The following is a 26975-nucleotide window of genomic DNA, read 5'->3' as shown; positions in this document are numbered from 1 at the left end:
ATATAATTATATGAAAGCACATGTGCTTGCACTGAATAAAATATTTTTAGAAATATGCACAGAGAACTGGATGTATCTGCTTTCTCTAGGGAAGGCTATTGCGTGGCTGAAGATGGGGCTGGCAAACTTTTCTCTATTCCCTATACGAAGTTTGGGGTTTGAATAATGTAAATGTATTACATAGCCTGAAAATAAATACATTTAAAATACAGCATAAGTGAAATATTAATGACTACCCACAGTTTGGTTTGGGTGGGTTCAGCAGTTATTTGCAGGGTTGTGTTGAATATAGGAACATTTATTGGAATCAAAGAGTACTCATGTTTTTTTTTTTTCATTTTTAAAGTCTTTATCTGTTGTTACAACCCAAATAGGGTAAAATAAGTGGGTCATTTCTTTCTGTGCCAATGTTTTATTCTTTCTTCCCATCCACACTTTTGTCTTATTCTTACTTCTGATACTTTAGACAAAGCCGGGACAGTGCTCCGATGGGTGAGTGACAGACTGTTGTTGGGAAAGTTCACTGTGGGAATTTTTATAAGCTTATGACATCTTTGTTAATAAGCACTTGAAATTAACATCTTGCAAGATGTTGACAGAGTGGCATAGTAAACTCCTGTGCAGCTCAAGCCATCTCATATGCATGTGTTTTTCAAGGTAAACAAGCTTTTCCTGTTGGTCCTGCGTAATTTATTCCATTTTGCTCGGTCTGGTATAGTAGCCACCGTCATTGGCCTGGTCACTTTTTATGTCGCTAATATATTCTCCCTGACTTGAGAGAGAGGTTCTCTTGATGCTAAAGAAGTAATTTTTTTTTTTACTTCAGACTCTAAAAAGATGGTCTTGTTTTCTTAGTCCACTTGTAATTCCATCCCAACTATCTTTGGATAATTGCTGTACAGCAAGCTGTGTTAACATTTAGTGGCGTATTACAGACATTTTATGTAGTGCTCAGTTTTCTGGGTAAGGGTGTTAGGAAGGACTGAACCGTGTGATTTGCTTTCGACCCATAGCTGGGGCTGGGAGATCATTTTTAAAATGGGTTCTCCACTCATTGTTCAGCACCTCTCTTCTCTGTGGCTTTCCTGTTCACACAGCATCTTGTCCCACAGCGGCTCTTTAGGCAGCTCAGAAGTCTCGGTTTGGTGGTATCAGAACAGTCACTCTTCATCCAAGGCGGATGGTTTCCACGAACAAGTGATTCAAGAGGCTGGAGGTGAGAGTGGCCAGTCCCTTTAGGACTAGACCTGGAAACTGTCCCTCCAGTCAGTGCTGTCAGAGTCTAGTCCGACTCCAGGGAGGGGGGCATGGACCCGACCTCTCAGTCTGAGGCACATTGAAGAATTTGTGGCCAATTTTAATCCACTGCACCTCCTTTCTTTTAAAGGACTTGGGCAATGTCTAAGGGTTGTATTGGGAAGTTTTTAAATGCCATTCTTCAGCTCAAACCCCAAAGTGTACCTCCCTACAGTATTAATAATTAACCTGTGTTTCTCTGCCAAGTCAAAGCAACTTAATTTTTTTAACTTTATTAGAAAATACCTGCCCAAATGGGAACTCTGAATATTGAGTTCAGCTTCTGTTCTTTCTCTTAATCTTAGCAGCCTGTAACCTACCCCTCAGTCCCAAAGCTATGCTTGCTATTCCTTCCCCAAAAGCCTTTCAAAAGTAGCTTTCTTGGCCTTCCACTTGGCATGGCCAGCAGACTGAAGTAGCCACTGATAGCCCAGTTATGCAGTGCCACCATCAATTAGACACTGCAGCTCATTTCCAATTCCTTGGCTTTCTTGCTATCCAGCCAGTGTGTGAGAGTATACTCTGCTTCTTATTTGTGTGCTCCCCTAGCATCGAGCAGCTCTAGGAATATGGTCAGTGCTCAATATGGTAGCTATGCAAATGCATGGTAATAAAAGCCATCATTTTCTCTAAACTTTTATGAGCCTTCCCTCCCCGTTTGTCCCCCTCTCTCCTTTCCTACTACCTCTGTTTTGGAAAATATTATATTTTATCTTGTTCATCCAAAGTCTCTTAATTAATTCCCTCGATACCAGTCTTGTATGCCTTCTATTCTCTTCTTCACACTGCAGCTGAAGTGATCATCCTAATGTGAAAATCTAACGATGTGATTTCCCTGCCTAAATTTCTTTAATGGCTCTGTTGCCGCCAGAGTAAAGTCAAGTAACTTGCCAGGCTCTGCGTGATTGGCCCCAGCTTTCCTCCAGCCTCACTGTGACCCAGTTCCCCTTCCAACTTGATGTTCCAGCCATTTGGACTCCTTGTGCTCCCTGGTAAACTTTCTTTGTGCTTAACTCCGTGCCTTTGCGAGTGGGGATGCCTCTGCCTGAGTCCCTCTTCCCTTCCCTTGTCACCCCTCTCGTCCCCACCGCTTCTGAAGTCTCAGGTTGGAGGACAGCTTCAACTAAACTAAAGGGGTTTGTTTGCCCGCATGCTTCCAAGCTCAATAAGGCATGAACAGGAGTCTACAGCAAAGAAAGTAAAGTGTTTTTTTTTTTTTAAGAATTGTTTTTTTTTTTAAGGAGAAGTCTTTTTTTTTAAGATTTTGTTTATTTATTTTTTTAGAGAGGGAAGGGAGGGAGGGAGAGAGAGGGAGAGAAACATCAATGTGCGGTTGCGGGGGGTTATGGCCTGCAACCCAGGAATGTACCCTGGCTGGGAATCGAACCTGGGACACTTTGGTTCCCAGCCCGCACTCAATCCACTGAGCTACACCAGCCAGGGTGAAAGTAAAGTTTTATTTAAAGAAATGACACCAAAGCCAGAGTCCCAGATGAGTGAATGCTCTCCAACCTGCATTGCTGATGGGTTTTAGGAGATGGGCCATGGAGGGGAAAACAATCATTAATCATGGTAACTAAGGGGGTTAGGATTGTAGGCCCTGCTGCATGCTTGGAGCCAGGGAAGGAGGTCATTTCTCAATGCCTCTGGTCCTGATGTCAGTCACAGCGTCATTCTGTCTGGCTTTGCAAGGACATGGTCAGCAGGGTTGCTTGATTTTCTGGGTCTGGAACTGAAACACAATGGAGGCCTCAATGTTATCTTTAGTTTGACTAAAACTCTGTCTCTGGGGTCCACAGACCTGAGGCTTTTTTATAAAAAAAATCTTATTCATTGATTTTAGATGCGGAGGAGAGACGTCAGTTTGTTGTTCATGTATTTATGTGTTCATTGGTTGATTCTTGTTTGTGCTCTGACCAGGGATGGACCCAGCAGCCTTGGCGTATCGGGACAATGCTCTAACCAGCTGAGCTACCTGGTCGGGGCCTGAGGTTTTGTTCTTAAGACTGTTTGATACTGACCATAATCTGATGTCCTAAGGGCTTAATATTTAAGAGAGCGGACATGCAAGGAAAGAGCAAGGCAGATGAGGCAGCATGCAATTAGACTGGACGAGGCTAGCTTGGATCAAGAGGAAAGAAAGAAGGAAAAGTTACGCTGTTACACAAGAGGCCTCCCCTGACCCACCAAAGCTGGGTTAATTTCACTTTTATCTGCTCCTATTTCACCCTCTTATTTTCCCCAACGTCGGGTATCATCCCACATTACTGTGTTGGCTTGTCTTATTTGCTGGTCTGTATCTTCTCCTAGACTATGTAACCTATTCCCTGAAAGCTGTCAGGAAGGCAGGTTTGGGGCGTGAGCTCATCTGAAACTCTGGGATTGGTGCTGTTTTCTTAAATAAACATTTACTTTCTTCGCTGCAAACTCCTGTTTGCATCTGATTGGGCTAGGATGTGCACAGGCAAACGAACACCTTCAGCTCAGTGACACTTGCATTTTCTGAGTGTTGCATTGCCAGTGCCCACAACAGTGCCTAACACATGCTGGCCCCACAGAAGGTGCAGTTGGGTAAATAAGTGAACACGCTCAGGCTAATAGTTCTTTGAGCGAAGCACTTTAGCCTGTTGTCTTGACAACATGCTTTTTGCTCACCAGATGCTAGCCAACTAGCTAGCTAGTTTTCCTTCCTCTCCCCTCCCCTCCTTCCCCTCTTTCCTTTTTTCTCTCCTCCTGTCTTCCCTTCTCCCACCTCTCCCTTCTTCCTCCCATCGCCCTGCTCCCTCCCTACCTCCCTCTCCAATTTCTCTCTCTCCCTCTTCCCCCCTTCTCCTTTCTTTCTGTCTTTATTGGTATTGTTTTGATTCAGACAGCTGAAATTTCCATATGACTGTCTTCCATATGAATGGGGAGTTACTGTAATTTATAACCGTACCTTTCCATATTTATATCAAATTTGAAGCACTGAGAAATTTTTCTCTAGGCCCCAGATCATTGCTTACTATCCAGGTATTTTAGAACAAGTTCCCTGGGTTTTGTCTTCTGTAGTATGCATTAAAATCATAGTTCAGTTTCCATCCCTTCTTCAAGAAGATTTGTGACCCTCGAGTCATTACATCGCAACTGTCTCTTTTCTTATGAAATAGTCTTAGGTTTGTGACACGCACATTTACATCCAGTGATGGTCGCCCGTGGTTTCCTGTATGGAAAATGGGAGGCAATGGTACTGTGTCTTTAGGTGTCCTGCAGGGTTTATGTACTGAAGCCTCTATTGGGATACATGGAAACTGTACTTTTATATGAATAAGTTAAAAATTAACCTATTTAAAATTATGATTGCTTATGAATATGTATGATACAGATGGAAAAATGGAACCATAGATTGTCAACCTCTGTAAACAGAAATTGCATCTATTTTGGAGTGTATGTATTTTTGCTTGATTTTAATTTCTTGCTTTCACACTTAACAAAAGGTCTCAACGCGTTCATAACCCTGTAATTTCTTTTTTCATCTCGCACATGGACTGTCAGTCCTCTCAAAACAGAAACTCTTCACATGGATACCGACTTCCACGTGCCTGCTAAGTGATGGGGTGAGAAGACTTCACTCTGTTAGAAGACACACCCATTCGCATGTGTCTTTATTTGTGGACATTTACAATGTTTTTGAAGTCTCCTGTGTGTGAGGGGATTGTGGGTCATGTGGCAATCGTGTGCAAGCCCACTTTTTTGACATGAGATATTCTGGTGAATTGAATATCCCAATAAATGAAGTTACCATTTATATCATATGGATTACCAAATTTTGAAAAATAGCATACGGTATCATTAGGTCTCTCCTTTCAATAACTACATTATGGTCTTTATATTTTCTAGTCCCTCAGCCTTGAGCATAGTTGCTTATTCATAGGGTACTCCACATTTTTTTCATTAGGTGGATGTGTTTCTGATGATCTTTAATGGTGATTCATAAAGTGGTATTGAATCTAAAGCTATGAATACCAATTATCATTACACCATAAAAGCTTGGAAGTGAGGGTTAATGGAGAGTTTCTATACATTAGCTGACTCTGACCGCTTTCGGTTTTTTACTGGATTAGTTGGAAGAATTCTAGTGTGCAGAGTCAAATAACGACGCACTGGAAATCTGTTCTGTGTGTCCCTGCCCCATTTCCATGTCCCCCCCCCCCCCCCTTCCCTCGAAGGCTCTGACTGCAGTGCATTCATCAAGCCCGGGTCAGGTGCTCTGTTCATCTTACCATGTTCCTGTATCAGTGCTGTCGCCTGTTTTCTGTCCTGTGAAATGCGAACAGCCCTTCTAAACGGTTCTAACGTGCTGCATTCCTGTAATTCACACCAGGAGCTTTCTGGGCCGTAGGGAGTGCTTTCATTAGAAATTTCTGTACCCTAAATGTTGTCAAATGTTCCTTCCTTTAAAATGGCTTTTGTGAACATCATTATGGAAGATGTAGCCTCTGAGCATGGGCTTGGCCAAGCTGCTGACTGGCTTGATGTGCTGCTTAACATATTCTCTGGAATGCTTGCTGAGTGTGTTCCGGAATTCCATAATCTGTCTTGTTTAGTGCACTGTCTGTAGGTTACCAGTCATTACTGGAAAGAAAATTATCTTGGCTGTTCTATGCATCTGAATGTTAGCTGAAGCTGAGTTAGAAGTCAAGTGTGTGCATCTCTGAGTTCAATCTATTAATTTCTCCTCTCCTGGGGCACAGTTCAGGAGAAAGGGCACAGTGGTGGGTATCATGTGGCTATGTTCGTATGAGTATACAGGCCAAGAACTGATATGAAATTGGCAGCCTATTTTTTAAAAACTCAAACTACAGCTACTAATAATAGTTTAAAACCCCTGTTGTCCTTTCCGGGTGGTCTCCCCAGGTGGGCGATTTGTGATTGGAAGGAATACTATTGTGAAATTGCTGTTGCTTTAGATGGCTTTATTTTTGTAGAAGTTGCTTTTGAAAAGATTTTTATTAATGTACATCCTCAAGCATCAACGGCACATTTGGACTCCTTTTTTAAAAAGGAAAATAAATTGAATGGATGCCAAAATATCTGAAATAGGTATGCTGGCCAGGACTGTGATCATAGTATGTTGGTAGTGGAGGAATTTCAAGGTGGCTGCAAACAGTAAACAAGGTTCAGACCTGCGCGTGATGAGATGGAAATACTGGGTCAGGGACGGGAAGACCCGGATCGTGGTCTGGGCATCACTCCAGTCTGCCTCGATTTCTCTCCGTGCACAGCTCCTCTCGCCCTCCTTTGCTTCTGTCTTTTTCATTTGTGGAATAAAGGAGCTAGCTGGACTAGATGATACATATCTAAGACATAACTATGACATTTCCTGGCTGCTTTTGATTTCCACGTGGACAATAAACAAACAAAGAAATAAATAGGGCAGTTTGACCTTATGTTATTAGGCCACGCAGCCTCTGCAGAATAACAAACACGCAGGACCGAAGGCACAAAAAATTAGCCCCTTATCCCCGTGTCCTCAAGATGCCAACTCTGAATGCTTACAAACCAGCAATAATGGACTGATTTCTTGCAGGGGGATGTTGACTGTCACTGATACCAGGAGCAGAACACGAACAGAAATGCAGAGCTGTCGGAGCAGGCCATTAGCTTGCAGCCGACGTAGTCTGTGCAGGAGGTAATTTGGGTTCTCAGAGTCGGTGCAGCTTCTTTTGTTTGTTGGATCTGAATTTTTTTTAGTTTTGACCACTATTCCCATTAGTGTGAGTCTTAGCAACAACTTTAACTGGCCATCTGTTTCAGTCAGGGTTTTTTTTTTTTTTTGGCTTAAGTCAGATCTGGAATATCATTCTAAATAGGCCAATCTGAATTAGTGAAAGATACTTCCAAAAATATATATTGACCACACATTAAATACAGGTCATATGTTGTATTTTATTCAAATATATACATTTTAATATTTCTGAGCTTGAATGCACTGGTAATTGATGACATTTTCCAATTACAAACAGCAAACCTTTTTTCTCAGTGGTACATAGGATACTGGTGCAACTTACAGTCAATCGGTGGTGCCTTAGAGCGGATGGATTTTGGCATCAACCTGTATCACCAGGCCTGCTATCAGCCCTTTTATTCAGATCATATTTATAACCCAGTAGAGAGAGAAAACCTCCGTTACTATGTTTGAGCTGTTGGGCATGGAAGAAATTTGCTAAAAATAACCCAGTGGGCAGTTGAGTCACTATTTCATGCTGCTCTTCTGTAGCCATTGCTTGCTTACTTGACTATCCACAAAAAAGTGTGTTTGTGGAATTAGAAGTCTTTAAGTAAATGGATTTTCCTTTTTGGGAAGGCAGTTCTTTACAAGAAAATAGGTGTAAAGCTCTCAGCCCAGAGCCTGACGTGGAATAAATGGCAACCATAAAGGGCCTTGCGGGCAAGAGCACTGTCTGGCTAATGTGTGCATGGTTCTGCATTTCCGTATTTAGCCCTGGGTCAGGGAGCCATTCCTCACCGGACCCAGTGGAGGGCCCAACTTCGGTGTCCTAAGCCGAGGATGAATCCATCTTACAAATGACTGGACCACTCTGACAATGGAAATCACTAGGCTCCAAGGTATAGGTTTATTTTTGAATTTTACATTTTGAGATATTTTTAGACTTCCCAAACAGTTGCAAAAAAAAAAAAAAAAAAAAAAAAAACCATAAAATTCCTGGAAACTATTCTCTTTGATTCCTCAAACTAACAGGGTTTTTTTTTTTTAAATTGTTGTTCAAGTACAGTTGTCTCCATTTTCCCCTCACCACTCCCCCCCGACCCCTCCCCACCTCCCACCCCTCCCCACCTCCCACCCTCGATCCTGCCCCCCTTTGACTTTGTCCCCCTTTGACTTTGCCCATGTGTCCTTTATACATGTTCCTGAAAACCCTTCCCACTTTTCCCCCCATTATCCCCTCCCTCCTCCCCTCTGCTGACTGCCAGTTTGTTTTTAATTTCATTGTCTCTGGTTATGCTTTGCTTGCCTGTTTGTTTTGTTATAAGTTCTACTCGTAGGTGAGATCATACCCCAAACTAACAGTTTTTAAAGAAAAACAGTGCAATTATCAAAATCATGAAATTAACCTTGATCCAATACTGTTTTGTTTTTTAAATCCAGAGTTTAGCACCCTTTTTCTGAAGACGTGTTTTTGGCTTTGTTGTCTGTAGGGTCTCCGTAGCTACTGCTCACCTGTGTCATAGTGCAGGAGCAGCTGTAGACGACACATGAGTGATAATGGCTGTGTTTCAAAAACTTGAATTGTAAAAATAAGTGACCAGCTGGCCTTAGTTTGTCAACCTGTGAAATCTGCATACCTTTTTGAAAAATTTTGACAGTTTTCCCAGTGGTGTTTTTCCTTTGGTCCAGAGTCTGATCCCAGATCGCATGTCATAACTCCTTCATTTCCTTTAAATTGAAACAGTTTCTCCATCTGTTTTTAAATTTCGTGACCTGACAACTTATGTAGCATGTTGGCCAGTTATTTTGACAATTATCTGTCATATGGGGCTTTTCCTGATTTTTCTTCATGGCTATATTTAGATTGTACATTTTAAGAATATCACAAAGGTTAATATTGTGACCTTCTCTAGATATTATAGCAGGAGGTGCATTATGTCTTTTTATCCCATTACCGGTGATGCGAACACGGGCCATTTCGTTAGTATGTTATCTGCTAGGTTTGTCTACTGTAAGAGGACTCATTTTCCATCTGTAACTTAATGGTTACCATTTTCCCTTTGTAATTACTGTACTTTGAGGCTATGTGCTCATACTTTCGCCCATTAATTTTAATGTCCATTGTTGAGTCTTTCCTTCGTAGCTGTTGATTCTACAGTTAACACTGTGAAATTTGCCAAGTGGTGACATTTTAGTTTCATTATTCCTTTTTCACTTATCAGTTGTAATTTTACTGTGAGGACCTGTTTTCCCTTATTTATTTATTTGTTTGTATTGATATGAGATCATGGATTCCTATTTTATAGTTTGGGCTAAGTTTTATTGCTGTCCCTATTTATGTTACTTCTAAAAATTATCTCAGATTTGGCTGCTGAGGGGCACCTCCATTAGCTGCTGTGTCCCTTTGAATGTTCTCCTCAATTTTTAAGCACATTTTAAAGCACATTCTTATGTTTGGCACCCTGAGGTGTTGTTGGCTCCTCTCGTCCTTTGCCTGTCCCAGCCTTGGAATCAGGGCATTTTACCCAGGATTCCTCCCTCCTTTAGCTGCAGAATGGTATTTGGAAACCTCGATCAGAGAAGGTAATTAAGCATGTTATTGCTATTGGTGTACCACTGACTTCAGGCCCCTCACTGAACAGAGCTAGGAAACACAGGGTTGGGCACAAGTAACACCTCTTTTTTACTACAAAATCTTTTATTACAAAATCGTAAGCATGTAATTCTGTAGTATAACAATATGACACTCAACCACACCATATGACATTTTAGGTGAAATGTTCAAATTAAAACTATAAATTACGCCCTGACTGGTGTAGCTCAATGTGTTGAGCACAGGCTGGGAACCAAAGGGTCGTGGGTTCGATTCCCAGTCAGGGCACATGCCTGGGTTGCAGGCCAGATCCCTAGTAGGAGGCACACGAGTGCAACCACACATTGATGTTTCTCTCCCTCTTTCTCCCCCACTTCTCCTCTGTCTAAAAATAAATAAATAAAATCTAAAAAATAAGCCTAGCTTTCTCCTTATTTAAAAAAAAACACTATAAATTACTGGCCCATGTCATTACCCTACCCACCACACGGAAGCAGGCCTTTCTTCTGCTGGGCCTTGTGTGTGCACAGAAGTGTACACACACATAGACATAGATATGCACATATTTATCTATTAATATCCATAACTTTATACAAGTACTTCTAATTTCAATTCATCACTACAGGAACCCAGTCTTTCCTTCTTTCTTATGTATAACTTGTTTTTTTTCCACCGAGGAACCTGGCCTCCATTATCTGTGATATGCTCACTTATTGGTTCAGTCCCAGTATAAAATAAAGTTGTTTTGAAATTGCTAACTATACTCCCGTGAAAACAAACCTACTCTTGGTGTGCGTTTTATTTTTGGTGTGCGTATATTATATTCCGTGGTTTTTTAAGTTACCCCCTTCACTGTGATTGTGCTGTTCCTGTATAATAAAGTTAGTTTAGTTTGTTAGTGTTTCTAGACCATCCTCCCATATTTATTTATTTGAATCATTCATTATATGATGTGGGAAAAGTTGCCATAGTTCCAAAGTCAAAAATACATGAAAAGTTATACTGAGAGGAATGCCACCTCCCATCCCTTCTACCTGCACCCCACTTAATCATTTCTTCCCATTCTGTTCTCACTTTTCCTTAGGGTGTCATTTCTCCCATTTGCACTTAGTGTATCTTTTTTATGCTTCATTTTATATAAATGAGCAGATACATGGATATTTTTATATGCTCTCATATATTAAGCAGCAAAAATTGCATATGTATGAAGGTTTTCGTTATTGGAGCTTTGTTTGCAATTGCATAATATTGGAAACAACCCAAACGTCCACCCAGAGAAGAGGGGTTGAATTTACCATTGTATGTTGTACGTCCACGCAATGGAGTGCTGTGTAGCTGTAACAGAAACGAAGATCTCTGTGAACTGATTTGGAGATAATTTTAGGATACATCAAGAAGCAAAAACATAAAAGTGCATAAGGAATGATTTTAAGAGAAAGTCTCAGATGGAAGCCCCTATAGCATACGCCTCCACACAGTTCCTTCCTTGGACTTTTTGTCCAAAATTCTGTCAGAGGAGGATTCCTTAGCTTGTGGTTTCTGTACAAGAAACAAACAAAATAACCACAAGTGAGAGGGAAAACACAGTAACACAGTTACCAGTCATTACAGTCAGGAGAGATGAGGGTTGGAGAATCCCCTGGTTGAAGATGGGAGGAGTGGTTCCCGCAAAGGCCAGGCACCAGTGAGGAGGAACAGCACACCGGTCCTCAGTGTAATTTGCAGTTTTCTTTCCAGAGTCCGCTAAGCTGTGGACTAGTCAACACTTTGCATGTAACCTACTGGGGAAAAAAATGAGAGTTTAATGAACAAAGAACAATGCAGAGGCCTTGACCTAAAACTGAAAATGAAATGTTTCACCCATAGTTTATATTAATGAGGCAATGGAAGCACTGTCCTTGTTTTATAAGGGAAGAATAAGGCAGACATCAGCATAACAAATAGGAATTAAATCTCTAGCCAAAAGAATACCCTGAAACAAATATTTTAAGTCACTGCATACCTCACACATTACCTCAAAAATGTGAATTTGAGTAGAGTGGAGGAGAAGGAGGTGAAAGAAGAGGTGATCCCATACGGGCTCCTGAGATGCTTGGTCAAAATGTAGTCACAGTGTCGCAGGTTCGATTCCCAGTCAGGGCACATGCCTGGGTTGCAGGCCACAGCCTCCAGCAACCGCACATTGATGTTTCTCTCTCTCTCTCTTTCTCCCTCCCTTCCCTCTCTAAAAATAAATAAATAAAATCTTTAAAAAAATGTAGTCGTACTTGGAATGAAACCCCATCTCAGTGAACCAGTCGCGTGTTCTGTGTACGTATGTGTACGTGGAAAAGCAGGCAGACACCTTGGAGTGTATGAGGATCTACAGAGTGATCTTGCCTCGCTGTCTTCCTTTGCTCTTGCCCTTTCTTTGATAGAGATGCCAATGAACTTCTTCCATTTTCCCTAGTCTTCCAACTCTTTTTGGCATCAGGCATTTGCATATGCATTAACCTAGACCCCCCCCCCCCCCCCCCCCCACCACACACACACTCTTTAGTTTGTCTCGGTCCACTCATCTTCAGGTCTCACTTGCACGTTACTTTTCAAGTAATTTTTTCCTGGCTGCCCAGAACTGGTGAGGTATCTCAGTTTTATATTTATTTTGTCAATGCATCTAGCGTCCCGTACCGTATTTACTTCCATAAGTGTCCCCTTGGTCTTTCTCTGCATCTCTGAATGCAAAAGCTCTATCTGCTGCAGACATGATTACTTCCGCCTAGAGTGTATTCACCACTCACAGCGTGTTTACGGAGTGAATGAACTCACCAATGGTCCAGCAATCTAGGATGCTAGAAAATATACAACCTGGCTGCTCCTTCCCCTGAGTAATTTAGAAACTATGGGTGTAATTGGAAATGTATTGAAAAACAGTTAATAAAAGGAAACAGGGTTATTAAAGCATGATTACTGTCATTTAAGATATATTACATATTCTACTTTGTCTCATGGTAGACAGCTTGATAAAAAGCCTAATCACCTAAGATTAATGGAAATTATTTTCTTAGCTCGTGTCATAATAGAGATTATCAGCCTAGTGCAATCTTCTTTTGTACAACTCCAAGTAGGACATGATTAATAAAATAATTTGAAATGTGTTGCTATTTGACATGCCTGCAGTGGTTATAATTTAGTTAGCAGAAGTAACAACACACTGCATCATCTTAAACCGGTACCGGCATTTTTGTTACTGCAGGACTTGTCGGAGCCTGTCCTGTACTCCTCCCTGTGAATCCTGCAGGGGGCGTAGTATGCAGCATTTCCAAACTGACCATGGAGAATCTTCTACAGCCATGGGGTATTATTACCATGTATCTGTCCACCTATCCATCTATCCTTCTGTCTGCCACCCATCTACCCACCTACCTACCTGCCTGTAGAGGGCATGATTACTGTGTTCTTACCTCCCCCCACTTTCCTGCCCTTCCATAGTTCCTGCCTGCCATTAAACTTTCGTTTTCCCTCTCATTTCTCATCTCTTTCCTATCTAAAAGGGAGATTTTAGATCCACTGTTCTTTGTCACCACAGAAGTAACCACACTCTCCACAGATGATAACCCGACCATAAACAAGTCATGTTGGGGGCCAGCGTGTTGGCAGTGGGTGTGGGAATATTCCCCTACACTTTCCCAGGGGGATAACCACCTGTAACTGTTGAGAACATAATAGAATGTCTGAACGTGCTTACCTCAACGATGTAAACTCTAAAATCCTTCCATTCTGTTTCCATAATAGTATAAAAGGGCACATATGAAAAGAGTGAAGTCAGAAATTAAGACAGAAATATGACATTAGTCAGAGACAGACATTCATAAAACAAAAAAAGACAAGAGGACTGAATTTATAACGACAGCATTGTGGGCTGCAGAAGCCTTCAAGTTTGCTCGGCTTTACCTTGTAGTCTGCTTAGCTGGTTTGGCCAAGTGAGCCACACCAGTTAATCACACAGTCACGTGGTGTGGGACACAGCAGAAAGGTTGCCAGTACGTAAGCCATGTGCAGTGCCCTTTGCTCCCTCCTTTCGCTCTGCCTTACTCGTTCCTTCCCTGTCTTCATGTCTATATAATTTCCTCTACTTTTCATTTACTAACAAGCAAATTTCCAGTGTAGTGTGCCTGTACACACAGGTGTAATTCTACTTTGTTTTTGATTGTAAGAGGTGGTTTAATAATGTGGTTGAGCTCAGGGGGAAACAAGACAAATCGTGTCTATTATATGACATATTTCCAAATGTCTAGCAAAGGAAAGAGATCTTATTATTACTCTTTAGATTAAAAACATCGTTGTGGTTAACTTGGTAATTTCTCTAATTTTTTTGTTTTGAAAAATTTCAAACCTACAGAGAAATCAAAGGAACCGTAAACCACTGAGTAATATTTTGCAACATTTGTGCACATTCTCTCTCCTCCCTCTCCCTGTCTTTCACACACTCACATACATGCACATGGGCACACTCTCCCCCCCGCCATACATACACTCACATACATGCACATGGGCACACTCTCCTCCCTCCCCCATGATACATACACTCACATACATGCACATGGACACACTCTCCTCCCTCTCCCTGTCATACACACACTCACATACATGCACATGGGCATACTTTCTCTCCCCCCTCTCCCCATCATACATTCACATACATGCACGTGGGAACACTTTCCTCCCTCTCCCCGTCACACACACACACACATACACACGCACACAGATGGCTTTAAATTAAGTATTTTAAAGAAGTTCTCAGATACCTTTAGTTTATTCCTGAATAGGCCTTTCATTGTATAACCACTGTATCATACCCCATTAAAAAATTTTTATGTAAACTTAACTATTTAATAGAAATGAAGATGTAATGGAAATGTAAGATAATATATAATCTAGTCAAATATATTACCCAACCTATATGAACAATATATATTACTTACATTAGGTATTCGCTACGAACAGAATATCCATGTCCCCCCTCACACGCATGTGTGGAGCCCCAGCGTGAGGGTGTTTGAGGTGGGCCCGAGGGAGGGGATTGAAGTTGGGTGAGTTCGGGAGAGCAGAGCCCCCACGATGGGATCGGGGCCCTTGTAAGAAGAGACACCCGAGAGTGTGCTCTCTTCCCCGCGTGCACACCCCGAGGGAAGGCCGGGTGAGGAAACAGCAAGAAGGCAGCCTTCCGTACGTCAGGAAGGGAGCTCTCGCTGCAGCCGGACTGTGCGGGTAACCTGCCCTTGCACCTCCAGTCTCCAGATCTATAAGAAAATGCATGTCTGTTGTTTAAGCCACCTGGTCTGTGGTATTTATTTTTTCATCCTCACCTAAGCACACTTTTTCATTGCTTTTAGAGGGGGCGGGTATGCAGAGAGAGAGAGAGAGAGAGAGAGAGAAATGAGAGAAACATCCATTGGCTGCCTTCTCATACGCACCCCAAATGGGGATAGAACCCACAACCTGGGTATGTGGTCTGACCTGGAATCAAACCTGTGACCTTTGGGTCTATGGGACGATGCTCCAACCAACAGAGCCACACCAGCCAGGTGATCTGTGGTACTTTGTTACAACAGCTTGAGCTAGGGCAACATCATAAAATATATAATAAATTATAACATACACAATATACTTAATACATCTTAATTCTACTTTAAACACATTTCATCTAACAATGCAAGGATTTAAAGCTCAGAAATAGCAATGTTGGTAATTAGCTGATGGCTGTGGCGAGCCCTGTCTCTCAGGTTGTCTATCTCCCTAGAGGGTGAGTTCTTCAAGGTCAACACTGGGGTGCCATCCATCCCCTGCTCTTTATCTTTGCAGTTTCTGCATCTAGGTGATACTGAGAGAAGCGCAGAAAACAAGGAAAATTGAGCTACATTTCGAATTAATTTTATTTACATTAATAGGTAGAATGGTATTTCTTTAAATAGTCAGGTTTTGGAGCCTTTGAAATAGAATTCAAGTATATAAACACTTCAAGGATAGTGCTTTTATAGTCCAGGGGAAAAAAAAAAACACGGGCCAGAAATATTCATGAGGAGGAGTTGGGCAGATGTTCTTGTTCCCTCAGATTTTCTTCTTGCCTTTCTCTGTCAGAGCAGGCTCGGATCTATAGTAATGTCAATGCAATGCCTCGGCAGCTTCTGCCTTTTGGGTTGGTCCAGCAGCACCGCCCGTTTGTCCAGCTGGCTGTGCCCCTCCACACATCTGTCCTGTAGAGTGCTGTCTCTCTCCGTGTGTTTTCTGCTTGCAAATAGCTCCTCTGGGAATAGGCATTATGGTTGCTGTGGGGTGTTACATAGACAATTCTAGATTTTCTCTCTCTTTTTTGTGCTCATTTTCCTCAGAATAGACTCTAATGAGCCGACCTGTCTCTTGTGCTTGGGTTTAGTGAGAGTTTCATTAGATCTTTATCTGCCATGCTTTCCCTGTATATTCAACAATCACCTGGTCAGTGGCATAGGAATGGAGAGCTAACCCACCCACGTATTTTCCGCATTGCAGGGTTTTCGGTCTTTCCGCTTTGCATTTGGAAGCCAACTCCTCTCCACTTTATTTCCCACTCTTACAGGCATTCCAGGTGTCATTCCTTTCACCTCTCCTTCATTTTTCTTCTATACATTGAGGCCAGGTGAGCGATGAACTTTGTGTCCTGAATTTCTGAGAAGCCAACACACCTTTCTGAGGAAGGCCTTCTCTAATTAAATGGTATCTGTAGTCTTCCTAATTTGAACCTCCAGAAATATGATGGTGTGATGATCTGCAGTGCAGAATAAACGCCATGTGCTAACCATGGCTAGTCATTTCTAAGGAGAACGTTCAAATGGAAAATTAAAGAGAGCTTGGGTGCTCTGCCACGGCATATGGCAATGCTAAGATAAAGGGAAAAAAATGTAATTTGCAGTAACAGATGGATTTAAACCACGCTTGAATCCGTTGAATACTTTTTAATATTTAATTTACAATGAATCTTTAATATAACAGTTAACTAAGTGTTCTGTCATATTCTTTTTAAATATATGAAGGCTTTTCGATGTAATTGTGTCTAGAAGATTTCATAAGAATATTGAGCTTTTAAAATTAAAACCGCCGTTGAAGGGGGGGGAAAAAAACACAGTGATTTCCCAGGATTTTTATGGTTCCCTTTTATTTGTGCTGTTTAGAATGTTGTATATATTTTTTAACAGTCTGTCACACTCCTCTTCATTTTGTTAGCTGAAAAAAAATGGGGCTAAATGATGAAAGTCACTTTTAGCCATGGAAATGGATCACACGTGAAGACCCTGTCGAGGCCACGGAAGCCGGTCTGTGTGCTGGCACGGAGCCAGGGGTTACAATAGTTTTCTAACAATGGAAGAAATTACAGCTGTCACGTAATGAGGGCTGTTCTCCTTCGTGGAGAGAGGCCGAGCAAATGCAGTCACTGAGTACGTGGGGAGTCAGCCTTGTGAGTCAGACCTGCAGAAACCCAGGGGACATTTCTGATGAATTCATTGTAATGTACCTGTTGAAACATTTAATTCACAATTTATTTTTAATTGCTTAAAACAGCACATTAGATGGTACAGACAGAGGGCGTAGGGGCGGAGATGTGTTCTGGCTCACGCCATGTGCCGCCTTGGCGTTGGGTACCACCTGGGTGCCATTACCGTGGAAGAGGGAAATGGAAGATTGCATTCCTACTTCCAGGCCAATGCTGTTTAAATTGTCCCTTCCCTTGAATTGGATGATGTTTTCTATTTTGGCCTGTGTTGGGCTGACATTATCATTTTTAACAAATACAGGGACTTTAAAGACGGGGAAAGCTGGTCAGGGATTACGGCTGGAAGTCAAGCCTTTGTCTAGTAGTAAACACCTGGAACGAAAGGGATTCACGTGATTGAAAATCCATCTTTCTAGTTTGGTGAGAGGAACTTGAATTAAGTTACACTTCATTATGTATGAATAGCTGTCCTCACTACAGAGGACTCATTTTAGAACGAAAAAATGGGGGCAGGTCATAATTTGTGAAGTCTGTTTCTCTGGACATGTCAATTTGTGAAATCTGTTTCATTCTGGTCCCAGAGGTTCGGGGTTTGTTTACAGCTTTCCTTGCCTCAGAGTGTATTATGGTAAGTGTTTTTGGCAAAGTCCTCCATTAGGGAGCAGATGCTTAGAGTCAATGACAGTTCTCTGATTCTTCTCCATAACTGGGGCCTGTGGGCTTACGGCCCCTTTGAACTGAATGAACAAGGGCGAACAGTGAACAGTGGTCTGGCTGGGCGGGTTATAGGGGAGTCAGCACTGTGTGCCCTCTAGTCTTGGGGTCCTTGCCCTTAGCCTCTCATCTGAGTCTGCTCCTCCTCGACCCTTTGATTGTGATGAAGCGTATCACTAGATTTGACTCATCACTAGTTTTTGGCTCTTTGACACAGATTAATCTATACATTGTTAGGACTTCATATACTTTTACAGAAGCAGATTGGCTTCTCTGCCGTAGCCATGGTTGGCTATTTGCAGCTGAAACTTCTGAATGAGAGGAATAAGCACCCAGTTTCATAATGGGACAATATTGTACTTCACCCATTTCACTCATTCTTCCTTTGACCGAGTTGTCTCTTTGTCCTCCCCAGTGAGTGTCAGAAGGCGATTCAGCCCAAGCAAGCGCCCGTGGTTCGCTCTAGTTTGTGTACCAGGTAAACCGCACCTGAGTTCGCTTTGCCTGGTCCACTCCCATTCTCGTGTATCAGCTAACTTGGGTATCCTTTCCGAAAGGATGTATCCTTTCCTCTTGTATTTCCTCGGCGGCTTCTTGGTTAAAAGAAATAACTTCGCTAGTGCTGAGCCTGTCCTGATGCTAGAGGACCTCCAGTAGCAATGTCGCATCTCAGTGTAGTTTTGCTTTGTAAACAAATGAGTACAAAGTGAGCTGAATTGTGAGTTATTTGTGCCCCACTGTTCAGGGACATTACCACACCATATGGTGCTACACTGAGTGATTTCACACGTAATGGGAAATGTTACCTACTGCACAGTAAAACAGGCGTTTCTTTAAAAAAAAATACATGGTGGCAAAAAAGCATGGACATGTTTATCCTTCTCTTCTTCTGTCAGGCGTGTTCTTTTAACACAGCTTTTATTTTTTAGATAATAAGCATTGCATAATATGAAGCCAGACGAAGCTGCATGCTTGTTCTGCTTGCCCTGGGATATATGTGTTAGCTGGCAAAGGTTTGAGTACTGTCTCTAGTGCAATAAAGCCGACAGCTCATGCAGCCGAAGGCCCCATGATAAGGCCAATGATGTTATTTTGAATCCCTCCTGTCTTGAGGACATACCGGCAACACCGTTAGGATTGCTTAACCCAGAAGAGGGATGGAGAGTGAAGAGAAAGAACCAGAATCAATTCTCGGTAGTTCACTGTTTGAAAGTCTAATCCCAGGGTTAGCTCAAAATTCATGAGTCTAAACTCATTCTCCTCCTTTTTGATATAATTATAGAACAAATAATGTTGATGAATATCACAGTACAGTACAGACACTGTCTTATCTTACTTGAGCACCAGGGTTCCGGAGATCAAAATGATTTCTTTCTTTGGTGGGCTTTATTTTCCAAAATGGGTTGGGAATTATTTGTCTTCAAGGAAAGAAATGAGCAAGTGGGTGACGTGGATTTAAAAGGCTATTTTTTATGCAACAGATTAGCTTCAGGAAATACTATGAACTTTGCAGAGAAATCACGTTGTTTTTCTTTCTTTTTTGGGGTGAGGGTGATGCGCATGTAGTTTTATGTGTATCTTAAGTGTGTATTGATGATATTGCTTTTCAGTTGGAGAAATTACCACTACTCCTTTCCTTTGCATTTACCATAAACCGTTCCTTTTCTGTCTGGTACAAGGAGTAATTCACTTAAATGGTGACAGAATGTGTGCGTTTTAAATAGAATTTGTCTTGTGTTCCCAGCCAGGTGTCCACAGATGACGATGTAATATTAGGGGTTTAAAAGTTGCACTAGTCAAAAGAAGTTGGAGGAAAGAAATACTAATGAGAATGATTTTTAAAGGGTATTCACCTATTTCTGGTTGGGATGAAAAGCTCCTATGAAAACCGTCTCCTGAGGGGTTATAAGAAGTGATGCACAGCTTTGAGAATGCGCAAAGCTTCTGTGTGTGAAGAATGGGTGGCGAGTGCAGGGCTGGGTTGGACCCGTAAAGGGAACAAAGCGGGAGGAGGTTAGCAAGAATTCTCAATCTCCTCACGCCCACCCCACTCTCTTCCACCCACATCACACGCAGGTGGGCATCAGTGAGCTCTCCAATGCTCCTTTGTTGCTGTCTCAGAAGGACACACTATACTCTCACTTCGGTTGTCCCTGCTGTTCCTCTAGGTTCTAAGAGACCGGAAATGTGTCCAGGTGTTTCACTGATCCAGGCCCCCTGGGAGGGAAGCAGAATTGGTGATAATTTTGGATTATAGAATTTTTTTTTAAGATTTTTATTCATTTATTTTTAGAGAGGGAAGGGAGGGAGATAGAGAGAGGGAGAGAGAAACATCAATGTGCGGTTCCTGGGGGTCATGGCCTGCAACCCAGGCATGTACCCTGGCTGGGAATCGAACCTGGGACATTTTGGTTCCCAGCCCGCGCTGAATCCACTGAGCTACGCCAGCCAGGGCTGGATTATAGAATTTTTTAAAAGATTTTTAAAATTTTATTTATTTACTTTTAGAGGGGGAAAGAGGGAGAAAGAGAGAGAGAGAAACATCAGTGTGTGAGAGATTTGGTAGAGATTTGGTTGCCTCTCGCAATCGCCCAAGTGGGGGCCTGGCCCCTAACCCAGGCATGTGGCCTGACTGGGAATTGAACTGGTGACCTCTCAGTAGGCTGGCCAGCACTCAATCCACTGAGCCACACTAGCCAGGGCATGGACGGTAGAATTTTAAAAGATACATCTCTTTGCTGTGTAATACATTGAACATTATATCCTCACAGCTTTGCTTGAGACCTTTTGAGGATCTGCTTTCGTACAAAAGTAAGACTAGTTTTAATTAGCTTAGCAGATCAAGTTTTAATATATAAGTGAAACTTTTAAGAAGAACAAAAACATTTGTTTTACTATAAGGAGCTAATGTTCTTTTAAAAACCTTTTCAGTATCACTTATTTTGTACTTATTTTTTATCGTGTATAGTATAAAGATGAAAATCATCCTAGGATTGCATCTAAATTATTAGAGACTGTGGTGAACAGGTGAAGGTAATGACATTGGTTTTTAGGGGGAAATATTTAAACTACCAGATGGTAGTATTAACAGAAAACTTATGTGTGAGTTCATGCCCTCTCTCCCACGTGGAGGGAGGAAAAGAACTTTGTAAGGTTGCTTTCTGTGTGAGACTGTCCACAGAGTAAAAAGAGTAACTGTTGCCAGTGCTTTGTCAAGGAGGACGAAATAATTCATCTCCCTTTGTCAAGGGTGGCTTCCTAAGGATCTGCCTAGATAGTTGCCACACTGCTTTATGCTGGGGTAGGGGAGGGGAGGAAAAAGAAAGCTGCCATGACCACTGTCACCTACAGAAATTAGAGGTGGCTAAGAAACTCCCTCCCACAGCTGAGCTTGTATCCAATAAAAAAGACAACATGTACACAAAAAATAACATGACTTACAGTTCAGACCATGCGCAGTGATGGCAAACCAATCCTCATGCAATAGCAAGAGCAACAAATAAGATTAATGGCGGTGGCTTTACAATCTATATTTAATTTTAGCAGTGGGAATTCCATTTGTTAGAAATCACCAACGTTTGAGAGAAGCCTCTAGAATAAATAAAGGTCATTGAGAATTTTCTTCTCTAACCCAAACTATCGATTCAACTGAATTTCATGGACTCTGCAGTTCCTTAAGCTATAGAGGAATTGCTGGGCAATTGAATTTGTCCCATTAGTTCAATTGCACTTTTCTAAAGAGGAATTATATTTTTTAATCCCTTTAGAGTAGGAGCCCAGGGTGGTATTTGGAATCCTAAATGCCGATTATTTTTAGATTCTCTTTCAATATGAAAATTCTAGGTAAAATCACCTCCTTGTACTCCCCCCGCCTCCTGAATCCCAGAGGAAATGTGAGGCGTTTTTAGAAGCTGATTTTTGCCAACTCCAGTCTGTTTCATGTGGAAGAAGCGCTTGTATTGTGTTATTTTTCAATCACAAGAAATCTTACCACTTTCTTAAGTAAAATCGAGGTTGTAAGAATCAGTTAAAATGTGCCTTTGGTATTGCTGAAGCATCAGCAGAGCGTGCTGAGGATGACATTGTGGGGGCCCCTTAGCTTCGGTGTGTTGAGTCCCACCAGGCACTCTCCCTTTGCTTGAGTCAGCGTGTCAGCGTGAGTGACAGCAGCAAAGACGGGCACGGTTGAATTTTAAGCCTCTCCCAAAACACCTTTGCTTAAAAGGCTTTGCTTATCATAACTTCTGACAATAGGCCACAGAGAATTGCCACAGAATGGAATATGTGGTGAAAAAAATTACGTCAGCTTAGGAGATGTCCTTCGTGTGATGGAATGGTCATGGGGAAGAGCGCTGAGTGAGTAAAACCGGTGGAATAGCGGGCGGTTGGCTTGATTGGGACGAGCACTAGGCTAAAAAGCTCAAGTTGTGTGCGTGTAAGCTTGGCTATTTGGAGAGGAAGGAGGGAAAGAAGATGCTTTCATGCAGGTGAATGCCAGTGAGAAAAAAGAACTGATGAAAATGTGTGGGAAGACGTATCCTCCAAACCTGGTCACTCTTTTGGGAGTCACTTGCTAAGTCCAAAATTTTCAGTGGCCCCCATGCCAGATAGTGGAATCCCTTCAAAGCCTTCTGGACTGAGGTCCTAACTGCCTCTGCAGTTCTAATTGCTCTGCAATGTGGTGTGCGTGCTGTCTAACCAGCCACCTCTTCCTACACACCTCTGTTCACAGGATTCCATCAAACAGGAGCCATTGCCAGCCCCCCACCCTCAGCTCCCTGATTGACCATCTTTTATAGGCAGCAAAAACCATAGCTGTCTCATAAAAATGTCCTTGACCACCTCATGTCATCATGCTTGTTCTTGTCTGCTTGCCTTTGGTGAACTTGAGTAGCCAGCCATTGAGTCCTTACCTCTCCTTACAGGCAATGTTTATTTTTACGTGTGCGTCATCTTCTCCAGTTGGGTATGAGGCTGTTCTGCAAATGCACCATGTGGTATATTATTTGGTCTCTTTCTCTGATCGTACACTGCGTGGTGTCTTGTTGCCCAGCACACTCTTTGTGTTTGGCAATGCGGATCATTGGAGACCTTCATCACAGGGTTGCTTTTGGATGTCTGACATGATCTGGAGCACACTAGTCCTCTCACCTGTGTGCCTGCAAGACAATTTCTGGTATAACCCTGTCCCGGCTCAGGTGTGCAGTGTCTGTTGTTCTGTGCTGTGGAGCACAGGTGTCCTGTCTGCATTTGAAATCTTCCAAGCAGCACTCAGCTCTGGCTGCACGCAGCCTCCTGCTGAGCGCAGCAGGGGCACCAGGGCCGGCCGAGAGTGCATGGTGTTTCTCTGCATGTCCCGGGTGTGGGGTTGTTAAAGCGGAGTGTTTCTGTAATCGCAGCACTGCTCCCCAAGTCACCTTCCCGTCTGCTGACCCCAGCGTCCTGCTGTGCAGCCCGGGACTGGATTAGTAATTCTCTGTAGGACTGCAGGGACAGCTGGAGTTCCTTTGATGCATCTGCCCTTGTTCCTCTAGTTTATCTGTGTTTACATAGAAAGGTGGTGACATGCATCAGAGGAGTCTCCAGGTGAGCCCGAGGAAGTCATTTGTAAAGTGTGGACACTGCTGGATCCCTGGGATATTGCGGGGCACTTTTCTGAAGGGTTTAGCAGGAGGGTCATATCTGCACTATTGTTTTTATGTGCTCTTCCTTTGAGTCTCTCCATTTGCTCTGTGCTTGTGGCTAGTTTTCCTCTTGAGCGAAGTTGTCCGTTTCTAGGACATACACTTTATTTCTGTTTCCCTTTTATGAGGCTCATCCTTTATCTCCTCACCATATTGCAAACATTCCAGTGTCACCCAGGGCTTTGGCTGCCATTGTGTTGTCCTTTCCAGAACTCCTCGCTGTCTCATCACTCACCTGCTGTCTGTCTCTACCCCTAAACCTTTAATGTTTCTGAAAACTCCACTGTGAGGAGAAGCATGCTGGCTTCCCAACACCTGTTTCCCTATCTCCTTGCCTGTAGAAAGAACTGGATGAGTGGTATTTCCTGCCAAAACAGGAAATTTTATATTGTGCCTCATTTATCACTCGGTCTCAACCCTCCAATTCTCTTGTAGTACTTCCCTGGAGCATCCGGGCTCCTTCGTGGGGTCCAGGCAGAGCAAAGGATTTTGGACAATTTGCCCAATTCTGAAGAGGAAGGCAAGCTTTCCCTCATCTGTCAGATGGAAAAGGATGCACGATGTTCCATTTGGACCAGAGGCTCCCCTCCTCTGGAATCAACAGCCAGGTCATGGGGGTGCTGTTTGCCCCAGGTTCTCACACCTGCCAATCCCTGCGACCCAGACTGCTGCCTGGCCTTTTTGTTTGAGACGGACTCCTGCCCATGCCCTTGAACTACAAGCCTAAGTTGGTGTCGAGAGGTTGACACCCTCCAGTTTGTCCCACATCCAAGTCCCCGCCCTACCCTGTGAGTTTGCACGTTCACAATTCTTCTGTTAAAAGTAGGAAGCGCCCTCTCTCAGGTGCAGTGCACAGCCTCCATGGTTTCAGTTGTGCCTGCCTCATTGTTACCTAGCATCTCACCTTTCTTGGAAAGTCCTGTGACCACCCAGGGCATGGTGGTTCTACCACCGGTCCTTTAGATTTTGAGCTCATTCTGCCACACAGGCTAATGGGAGCTATAGAGAGAGCTGGAAAATGTCTCTATAGCTCCTATGAGTATTTCTGTTATACACCTGGATCATAAAGGTGCCTGGGATGGTAGGGTGCTGTGGAAGGAAGGGTGCAGAATGGTACATTGTAGCCTCAGATTGTCACGGAGGGCTGGGGAACTTTTACAATGGTCCCAGTCATATTGCCTTCTCACTGTGCTCCACTTGCACCCAGAAGAGTGAAGGGCAAAGTCGCAGGTTGTGACAGGTTGTGGGTGGGCAGGTGCTCCAGCAGGTGTCCTTGATTATTGGGAAAGACCTAGAAAGGATAGAAGGAAATTCTCTAGTCTTATTTTTAGAGCTACCTCCATGTTAAGGAGAATAACTTTTTATCTCCTCTATCACTGGTTGGGGAAATGGGAGTAATAACATTAGTATTGTCTCTTGAGCTGAGGGAGGAATAAAAGTCATCTATCTCAGCCCACTCATTTTGCAGGAGATAACTGAAGCCCAGGGTGATTTGCATGCCCTGCCAAGGTCACACAGCTGCTCCGTGAGGACACCTGACTCCCTGGTTAGCGTTCTTCCCATTTGCTCTGCCACCATCCAGATTGCTTCATTACGTTTCCGGTTATTCCCCACCAACCCCATGAATCAGTCCACCTTCCTCTTTTCCCTCTTCATGTAAATGGAAGGAGAAGATCCTAACATCACCTTCACCCTTCGTCTTTATACGCTGTCGGTCACTGAGCCAGGTGGATTCTGCCATCCCAGATTGGTTGTTACCTGTTCTGTTCTTTTTATTATCTTTGTATTCTTGGTACTTGGCACCATGTCTGCATGGCCTTCCCCAGGAGAATTGCTGTAGTGTTCCCCGTGGGTCTGCCTGGCTGTCTGGGGTATCCTGACCTGTAATCCTACAGCCAGAGCCACGTACCGAACATATGGCCACATTCCCAACCATCTTCTGCATCCCTGTCATCTGAGTGCCCTGGACTCGTCATTGCCTTGGATCTCTATCTGATCCCAAGCGAGGAAACCAGTGACTTAATGAGGACAGAGAAAAAACTACAGCTCGCATTTATACACAGGCTCCTGTGAGGTGACACAAAGAGAGTATTGAGATTTCATAAAGTTTAGCTCTCCATGCCCTGGCTGGTGTGGCTCAGTGGACTGAGCGCAGGCCTGCAAACCAAAGGGTTACAGGTTCGATTCCCAGTCAGGGCACATGCCTGGGTTGTGGGCCAGGTCCCCAGTAGGGGACGCGTTGAGAGGCAATCACGCAATGATGTTTCTGTCCCTCTCTTTCTCCCTCCCTTCCCCTCTCTCTAAAAATAAAATATTTTTTAAAAGTTTAGTTTTTCATTGTCTAGTAGCCTAAACAATGTACACGTTAACATGTAAGATTGTCCTTTTAATATATATTTACATAAAACATATACATTTACACATGTAACATAAGTGCACATTAATATGTTTGAATATATTATAATACGGGGCACAGAACATCATGTTTGAAAGAATGATGCCTTCTAAGGTGTGATCTCTTTAGGGGAATGTTGAAAGTTTTTCATGAGAAATATTATTTAAGGATTACTTGGTGATAATTTTCACTAGTATTGATTATACCTTATTAGTATCATTATAATTTTATTATATACTTTTATTATAACCTTATAACAGTGGTATTAAATGCCTTTACAACATTGTAACATGAAACCAGAGAGTTGAAAATGAGGCTTATTTGAACTTGATCTTTTAAAGCAGAGGAAACAAACAGTTTCACTGTAAAGCTCCAAATTAGATGAAGAAGGGGGATTCTCTTTCATGTACACTCAGGAGTGACATCCACCGACAATTATAGTGACAGTCAGTTAATCCGTGCGCATCGTACTCAAACCGACGGAATGTGTGTCATCGTCGTCGTTCTTCTGTTCAACCCAGAGCGGTTTTTGTGTCGCCTCTGAGGAGAAATAAAGGAGCCCTGAGGCGATTTGTCTCAGTCGCCTGTGCCAGGCTCCAGTTTGTCATTCTCTTGCTCAAGGTGTTTGTTACTTTCTCACCAACTGAAAACTGCTCACTGGACAATGAGAAGGAGAAAAATACTGTGTTACACTCTGTGGGTAGATTCAGGAGTGCGTGTGTGTGTGTGTGTGTGTGTGTGTGAAAAATTCAGCCAGGAAGAGTATGGATCTTGTTACCTATACCAGGTAGTCAAATTAGTATGATGATCAGCATAAAAATCAGCTTCCGAAATGTTCCAGATGAGTGGAGGAGAAAACTCCTAGGATTTGGAATGAGATCTATGTGGGCTTACTGAGGTGATCATGAAGGATTTTTATGGAGCAAATGACACTTAAATTCTGCCTTTACAGTCCAGATAATTTATCTTGCTCTTTTTACCTCTGCCTATGCCAGGGCCCTGACTGCTAGGTGATTTATGAGTGTAGACCCTCTCATTGGAGAGGACGCCGGCCCTGTGAACAGGTCCCTCCCAGCAAG

This window comes from Phyllostomus discolor, chromosome 11 (genome assembly GCF_004126475.2).
Source record: "Phyllostomus discolor isolate MPI-MPIP mPhyDis1 chromosome 11, mPhyDis1.pri.v3, whole genome shotgun sequence".
Classification (NCBI taxonomy): Eukaryota; Metazoa; Chordata; class Mammalia; order Chiroptera; family Phyllostomidae; genus Phyllostomus; species Phyllostomus discolor.
This window is presented reverse-complemented; position numbering follows the sequence as displayed.